Source organism: Notechis scutatus, chromosome 4 (assembly GCF_049901735.1).
Source record: "Notechis scutatus isolate UNSWTSFEM ecotype Mainland chromosome 4, rNotScu1.2, whole genome shotgun sequence".
NCBI classification, from domain to species: Eukaryota; Metazoa; Chordata; class Lepidosauria; order Squamata; family Elapidae; genus Notechis; species Notechis scutatus.
Window position 1 is genome coordinate 47,299,721 of NC_142012.1, and position 8,920 is coordinate 47,308,640.

Consider the following 8,920-nt stretch of genomic DNA (forward strand, 5'->3'; position numbering starts at 1 on the left):
GACATTCTAACGTCATATCAGACGGCAAGGAGCCATCCTGCGCTAGAGCTGAATGTAATGGCCATGCTATTTTCCAACCACCATCAGCTGAAATCCAGATCACCAGCTGGAATGCGGACGCAATGAGATGTGTGTGTGGTTTTTTTTGTTCTTTTTTGTTCTGTTCGTTTCTACATGTTCACCCAAGCCCCTTTCCTTAGGTTTTACCAGTTGCTGCAATTACATTTCACTTTTTAAAAGTGCTATTTATTTATTATTTTATTATATATATTTAATAAATATATTTATATTTATTTATAAATATATTGGAAACACAGGAACAGAAGCAAAGGAACAAGGACCATCTATACCTTCTAGTGTCTGTGCCCTTTGTCATGAATTTGTTCTTACCTGGGGTTAAATTTGCACAAATCATTCCAAACTATAATGTGATGTTCTGTGTTTTTGGTTTTGCATTACAGGTGTATAATATTTATGTTCAAAACAAGTCCTATAATGAGTAAGCCATGATTATAACAATAATTCTAGACTAGGAACCCAAAAGCTTCTTAAGCCATCCTTCCCAATGTGATAATATTCAGACATTTTGACTACAACTCCTATACTCTATTTTGCAGCAGCCATATTGCATGAGTTGATGGCAATTGCTGTCTTGCACATATGAAGAGCACCAAGTTAAGAAAACTTATACTAGTCCCAACTCCAAATAGATGTAGTTGAAGCATTTTTATCTCTCTTAAGCCAAGAAAGATTCCTTAAGTGGCTGAGAGATAACAAGACAGAAAAGGAATTTGGGGGAGGTAAAGACTTGGCAGACACCTTTTGAATGGAAACATCTAGTTTTGTTCACAGTATACTAGAGATTTAAAAAATAGCCCTAGAAATGGGACAAGTTGACAAGGGATGTCAGTATCAATCCTATTTGATAAGGTATTAAGCCTTAATGGAGTGATGTCCAGGAGTGAAAGAAGTTGCATGGCTTCGGTGATGGCCTTGTTGCTGCAATGCAGAATTTTTCCAATCTAGGCCTCTAATGCTACCATCTGAAGCACAGACATCATCTCTCATTCCCCACTTATTGAATTCTAATAAATGACATTTGAGTTATATTTCAACATTGGTGGCAGAAAATCTTTGTCTCACCCAAAGGCAAATGTTTAACTCTGCTAGCACAGAGTACAGATCAGGAAATGGATCTCAGGGAGATGGATTGAGTTGCCTGGCTATGGCAGAATCTTCATCCATCCTGCAATTCACCCAATTTTTTGTTTTGGCAAAGTTGAGCAAAACACTTGCTATTGTTCAACACTTGCTCAAAATCAAATTCACACTCAATCATTCTTTATGGCTCTCTTTTAATAGAAACACCCCTACAAATAACAATAGATTTCTCCCTAGATTAGAACACACGTATTCTTCAGGCTGAAACATTGAGTGCCATCCAAAGTTAGACAAAGGACTCCTAAAGGTCCTTTTTGTTTCACTTTCAGGCTTTGTAACTTAAAATACATTTGATATATGATCCTCTTCAGGTAGCTTAAATGCCCACTTTTGATAAATTCATATTCACTTTATAATACAGATTATATTGATGTAATGCAGTGATTGAAGAAGTAGACTTGGACTAGATTTAGATCCTGGTCCTACATCACACAAAGGTCCATGAATGGCTCTGGGCTGGACTCTTAGCCTCACTTTCCACACGTAATTGTTGACAGCAGTTTAATACAGGAGGGGGGGAATGTTTCTGCCACAAGCACTAGTTTGAGTCCCTCCTTCTCAAAGGCAAATAAATAAACATTTAATGGTCATCTATTAAAGTTGGAAGGATTATAAAACTCACTTTCGTACCAAGAATAATATTTTCAGGCCGTTAAAATGATGACCTCTATTGTCCATTTAATTCCTTATTCCAGACTGACAGAATATGATAGAATATTTGATGAAAAATAATGACACTAATGGGAACTTTTCTAGGTAATCTGATACCTAAAATATAGAAAGTTTATGTTCCTTCTCTTAAGAATTATAATACCTATTCATCTGACTATATTTCTAAACTTTGTTGTAAATGTAAAGATACAGTGATGCTTGTTCATCTAAAATAAATATGCAGCTTCCTGCTTGGGTGCTGTTTAGAAAATGGGGGAAACAAACTCCCCCTCCTCTAATTTTGCACTATTGCAAAGAGAGTTTCAACCATGTAGGTCTTCTGATGTACTACTAAAAGTAAATAAAAATGAAGTCAATACATGTCTATGGAGATTCTCAGTCATACAAGTCATACAGGTAGTTGTCCAAAGGTGTTTTTTTAAAGAGGCAATTGGACTTTCTTGTTTCAACAAGAAAGTTGCCTCTTGAAAAAGCACATTTGGGACTGAAGTAAATACAGTTTTGCAGTTGCATATTCCTAGCACTTCAACAACTATTGGATCACAGATTTTAACAATCAAAGGATTTCTTTAAATCTAGGTTGTACATAATTTGGCTAGTTTGACTATGACTTCAGTGATAGAGAGACAGATACAGAACAATAGAAGAGAATATTTAAAGCTGAGGGTTGAAATGCAGGTCCTTGGTGGTCTCTGAGTTTGCTGGATTTTTTGAAGATATTTCATTACCAAACTAGGTAATATCATTAATGCTAGTCCTAGTCATAGCACTGATTATGTTACCTAGTTTGGTAATGAAATATCTACAAGAAAATCACTAAGCTCAAAGCACCAGGGAGGGAGGGAGGGAGGGAGGGAGGGAGGGAGAGAGAGAGAGAGAGAGAGAGAGAGAGAGAGAGAATAGCTGTCTAAACTTTAGCCTTGGTCTAATTTTCAGAACAGAGTCCTTACTACAAAGCATCATATAGTAATTCTTTCCCTGTTTTCAATGAATTGCAAATGACTTGTCATAGAATAAAGTACAGTATAACCAAATCCAGCTTTTCCTAGAAACACCATGTTTAATATTTAAAAGAAGAAGCCTGCTGAATTTAAATACTAAATATGTGAGCTTGGAGTTCTTTGTTATATTCTGAACTTTCATGAATTTCAAATGGACTACTGGCAGAATTTGATCATGCCACCTATATCTAAAATGGGAATAAGAAAAATTGCTTCTGACACAAGAGATTAAATACTGTAGTTGTGTTCCCCAACAGAAATGTGTGTTGCACCATGCAGTCCGTCCATATAATTGAACATGGGTTAGTTACATATTATAAATCATTATACTGCTTGAAAACTCTTTTTTCTTCATCAACATTATCTCAGAAGTTAGGTGTCTAAATGCCAGCCATACTCTGAAAAGTGTTTGTATGCTTCCCATGCTATCTGGACACAGTTTTTCATAGGAATGAGAGGTCTATTCTGTATGCTTAATAGGGTTACATGCTTCCTTCCAGGATTCTGGACTTCAGTTCTGCCAAGGAAAAGATTGGATCTGGCCCTGGAAAATGGGGTGAAGCTCCTATATATTATATGCTCATTCTCTCCCTCCTTCCTGTCCTCCCTCTCAAAACAGCTGGAGTCCACCATTGCAATCCTAGGCTAATTTTGCAAATAAACTCAATGGAAAATTAAAACAATGTTCTCTTTACTTGGTTATAAAATGAAATGCAGCTTTGCGTGACACAAACCCATAGAATAAGCCATGCAAATTCAAATGAAAGACAGGAGGAAGGAGGATCTGGGTTTCCTAGCCTTAGGTCCCACTGTAGATCAGCTGGAAAACAAATGCATCCAGTAGGTCTGGCCTAGCATGCAATCTTCAGGAGAATATCCCCAATCCTCTTTAGTTTAATGTCATCCTCCAACAAATGAGTTTGTTTGGATGTAGCATGATGTTGCAGCATTTTACCCCTGCTGTAAAACAAAGGAACTACTGTATATGCATACCTCCAAATGTTGCTTAACCTTGCAAGAGGTTTTGTTCTGATACATTAAATATTGAAATTTAAACAAGTGTGCAATTTCTATCAACTGGAGAAAATATGACACCATGTAAAGGCAAAGGCCAACTCCAGAATTGGGCAAGGCACAGGTACAAAGGAGAATATCTGAGTTTCTTTTTTAATAGTAATTGTATTACAAATTACAACCATGAAGCTTTAAAAAAAACTGTAATACAAACTAAAAAATTAAAAACTGGAAGTTGCAGCTCACAAAAAGAAAAGAGAAAAAAATAGAGTGAAACCAAGAAATATTAAAGAAATTATTACCCCTTTCATTAAAGTATAAATGATTTTAGTAACTTATCACCGTCACTTAAAATATAACAAATTTTCTCTTCTTCCCATATCCTATCTCTTATCTATATAAAAACAAATCTTTAAAACCATATCATTTCTGTCTTGATCAGCAAAAGTCCATTAAGGGTTACTAGAGATAACATATATTTTAACTTGATCAAATAAACCAATTTGGTGTTCTTTCCTTTTACTTTTAACAATCTTGATCTTTAGTGCTTTCAAATAAATTCTAGAACTTGAATAATTTTTTCTTTGGCCCCTCTCACAAAATTCTTCAAAACTTTAACAAGCCTCTTTTAATAAATCCAGTAAAGGAAGATTATCCAAGTCATTCTTTTGGTTTGTTATTTGCATACCCCTTTTAATTATTGAGACATCAGCTAGTTCCTTTTGTATAACCAGACATAGCATCATTTTCCATATCTTTGTTGTAATCTGTCATTTTTAAATCACTTTCAGATCAGTCTCTATCTTCTTTAGAAAAACTTGTTCATTTTCCATAGCATCTTTAACCATAGTGTAGACCCCTCTCAGTGATAGGGCAATGGTGATGTCACTGACTAATCCTTTCAGTCCGGAAGCACCTTAAATGGTGCCTCTGACATGAATGGGATGAGGGACTTTCTAAAACCATAGTTTTAATCAAAGTTTTGCTATTTATTCCAGAAAAAATTAAGTCCTTAAGCTTATATTGAAGCATCTTTCACTAAGTACTGAAGGCTCATCCAGTGCTCTAAAACCTGTTGACCCAACGTTCCTAATAGCCCAAAACCAGTTAACAAGCAACCCTTCCCCTCAAAAATAATTAGAAAAGGAAGTATGAAAACCCAGTATCCTTAAATAGATTAAGCAAGATAGCTATTCGCCCATCTCCCAGACCTCTAAACCCACTGGAGACCACTGTCTTGCAGTGGAACACGGGGACAACTATATGGAGCACTTGTGATTGGTCTCAGGGCATCTCCTTGTCCAGAAAGGAATTACAAAAAGCCAGTTTACTTGCTGAGTTCTTAATTTTGCTATAGTGGTCTTCAGTTCAGTATTTATCCCCCGGACTTCTGGGAATGTCTAGATTTTAGTGGATAAAATGGATACTTTATGCTTCAGGGATACACACTGCAAATAAATAAACAAACAAACATTGAATTCCCTTGAGGGCCCAACAAAGGACAGTAAAGTTTAATTTGCCCTTGCATGTTTCATACCACATAAAATTATACACGAAACACCTCTTCACCAACTCCCTGGCTAAAAAAAAAATGAGTTTATCAGTGCAGATAGAGTAGATATAGAAAGTCTATAGACCCCAGATAAAATGACAGTTTTTGAGATGTAAAAAAATCAGACTAAGTTAAATCATTTCAGGATTCTTTCCACATTTAATATAATATATAAGCTGTAAAATTCAATTGAAAAACTGAAATCTTTTAGTTTAGAGAAAATAATAAAAAGCTATAATAGTGTGGTTGCATAAAGATGCATACCTGTAAACTAATACTTCGTTAAGTATTGATTTTGATTTTCTGACAGCATTCAGTCTTTTCAGGTAGAAGCCTACCAGCATGGCACATCTTGCCTTGGGAATCTTTGCCCTCTCTTCCTAGCACAAGTGTTCCAAATCTGTCAGATTTCGAGGGCAATTCCTGTGCACAGCCCCCTATAGGTCAGCCCACAGATTTTCAATTGGATTCAGGCCTGGGCTCTTGAGTGCACCATTCCAAAATTTTGATCTTCTGGTGGAGCCATTCTTTTGTTGATTTGGAGGTACGTTGGGTCCTGTTGAAAGATGACATTCCTCTTAATCTTCAGCATTTTAGTAAGGGCCTGAAAGTTTTGTGCCAAAATTGACTGATATTTGGAACTGTTAATAATTCCCTCCACCTTGAGTAAAGCACCAATTCCAGCTGAAGAAAAGTAGCCGAAAGCTCAAGGCTGTCACCACCATACTTCACTGTGGGAATGGGGTACTTCGATGACTTAGATGAGGGAACAGAAGGGGAACTCATTAAATTTGCAAGTAACAAAATGAAATTCAATGTAGAGAAAAGTAAAGTCTTACACAGGCAAGAAAAAACAAAAGTACACATATATATTGGGTGAAATCTGGCTTAAAAGCAGTAAGTGTGACAGGGATCTTGGAGTCTTAGTGGACAATCAATTAAATATGAGCCAGCAGTGTGTAGTGGCAGCCAAAAAAGCCAGTGGAATCCTAAACTGCATTAACAGAGGGATTCAAACAAGAACTTGTGAGGTACTAATACCACTCTATAAAGCCTTAGTAAGACCACAACTAGAATACTGCATCCAGTTTTGGTCATCACACTATAAAAAAGATGAGACTCTAGAAAGAGTGCAAGGAAGAGCAATCAAGATGTTTAGGGGACTGGAGGCTAAAACATACGGTGAACAGATATATAGACTTTCTGTATCTATTGTAGATGCCCAGGTTACCAGTTCTTTTTCTAGTAGAAATGCAGGTTACCAGTTCTTTTTCTAGTAGAAATGCAGGTTACCAGTTCTTTTTCTAGAAGAAAAGTATGCCAGAATAAAATGGTTTTCCTAGGTTACTTAATTGTATTTTGCTCCACATAGGTTAACAGTTTTAAAGTGGGAAATCTCCAGGAAGATTCCCATGACCTTGTTTCCCACCAGCCAAACAAGCACAAAATGCCTTTAGAAAAGCTGCTAAGATCTGTGTTTTGATATTTTGAGTGGGTAAAAATAACCCTTTTGGTTATTTGTCATGCCCAATTGCCATTTTATATTGCTCTATTAATGCTATGTAGTTATTATTTCTCTAATTATTGTTTCTACGAAGAATCAAATTGGTTTGAGTTGGGTAGCTCTGTAAGTCCTAATTTTTTTTTAAAAATGCTCTCCTTAATGTGAAGTAGCCTAGGACAAGAAAAATGCAGGTTTGGTCATCCATCAAATTGTCTGCTTAAGGGATGCGCGTTGCAGACCAGACGCGGTAATGTAATAAAGGGGGCGCGGACCAAGATGGCGGGCTAGCGCGCGCGGGGCCTGTCAGTCGCTGCTTGTGCGTCGTACTGTCTGGTCCTCTAAACGGAGCCGGTGTCCGGAAGGCGGAGGCCATGCAACGCTGAGGCTGCTGCTGCTGCTGCTATTTGATCCCGAGAGCGACGGGAGGGAGGGCCGCAGGCAGACGGCGGAGCTGCTGCTGGTGCCTCAGGGAAGTGGCAGCCCTGCGAGGCTCTCGAGTCGCACGCTGCTTGCTGCCAGGATGTGGCCAGGATGCCCAGCATCAAGATCTTCATCAGCAGTTCGTACCAGGAGCTGTCGGAAGATCGCCGACCTGGGCAAGGTCGTTACCAAGAAGTTCTCCTGCGTGGAGGTGGAGGTCGGCGACAGCGCCTGAAGCGAGGATGTCTACATCATGCAGAGCGGCTGCGGGGAGATCAACTGCAACCTGATGGAGCTGCTGATGGAGATCAACACCTCCTAAGATCTCCTCGGAGAGCCGCATCACGGCCGTCAAACCTGCTTCTTGTAGGTGCGCCAGGAGAAGAGAGGCGGCCCGGATCTCTGCTAAGCTGGTGGCCATCATTCTCTCAGTTCCGGGCACAGAACACACCATCACTGTGGACCTCCAGCCTCTCAGATCCAGTGTTTCTTTGATAACCTGTGGACAACTTGTATGCTGAGCCAGGTGTCCTAAAGTGGATCAAAGAGAACATTGTTGAATGGAAACACTGCACCATTGTCTCCCCTGATGCTGAGGGAGCCAAAAGAGTGACCTGCATTGCTGAGTAGCTGAATATGGGCTTTGCCCTCATTCATAAAGAGTCCAGCGAGATGGACTGCATGGTGCTGGTGGGGGATGTCAAGGAACAGGTGGCCACCCTTGTGGATGAGATGGCATACACCTTGGTACCATCTGCCATGCTGCACACAAAAATTCTGGTACTACCAAAGTTTATGCCCACCTGATTCATGGGATCTTTTCTAGGCCAGCCATTTCCCTAATCAATCATAGCTGCTTTGAAGCAGTTATAGTCACAAACACAATCCCCCAGAAAGATAACATGAAACATTGCCCTAAAATCCAGGTGATTGACATCTCCATGATTCTGGCTGAACCCATCAAGCAGACTCACAAAGGGGAATCTGTCTCTTACCTCTTCAGCCATGTCCCTTTATAACTATAGATGCTATTGCTTGGGTGGCTTTTTGGAAAAAAACAAATTGTTTTCGAATTCAATTAAAAATAGGGGTTCTTTTACACTTATATGCTGCTTCGTAGTGCTTTACTCTCTAAACAGTTTACAGAATCAACATATTGCCCCCAATAATGAGGGACCTCGGAAGGATGGAAGGCTACGTCAACCTTGCACTAATCAACATCCAACTCCTGGCAGTGAGCAATGAGTTAGCTTGCAGTACTGGGGCAGGACAGGAGTTCTTTAATTGTCTGATTAAAACTTGGGGTCTCAAAAGATTTCTTATGCTTGTCACCTGTCAGTCAGACTATCTCTGAGTATGGGTAGAGTGTTTCAAAAAGAACCAAAGATTTGTACACCGAAATAAACTGTATTGGGTTATGAATTCAGAAGAGCAAGTTAGGATGAAGTGGGAAGGATGTATATTGGCATACAGGCAGTCCTCAACAACAGTCAATGGTTCACAGTGATCATTCAAAGTTACAGCGGCACTGAAAAA

The 8,920-nt window shown here is 38.9% G+C and overlaps 1 pseudogene; it reads left to right on the forward strand.

Annotated features, from left to right (window-relative positions):
* Positions 1–7,495: 7,495 nt before the first annotated feature.
* On the forward strand, positions 7,496–8,403 carry LOC113419443 (ribose-phosphate pyrophosphokinase 1 pseudogene; annotated as a pseudogene).
* The last annotated feature ends 517 nt before the right edge of the window (positions 8,404–8,920 follow it).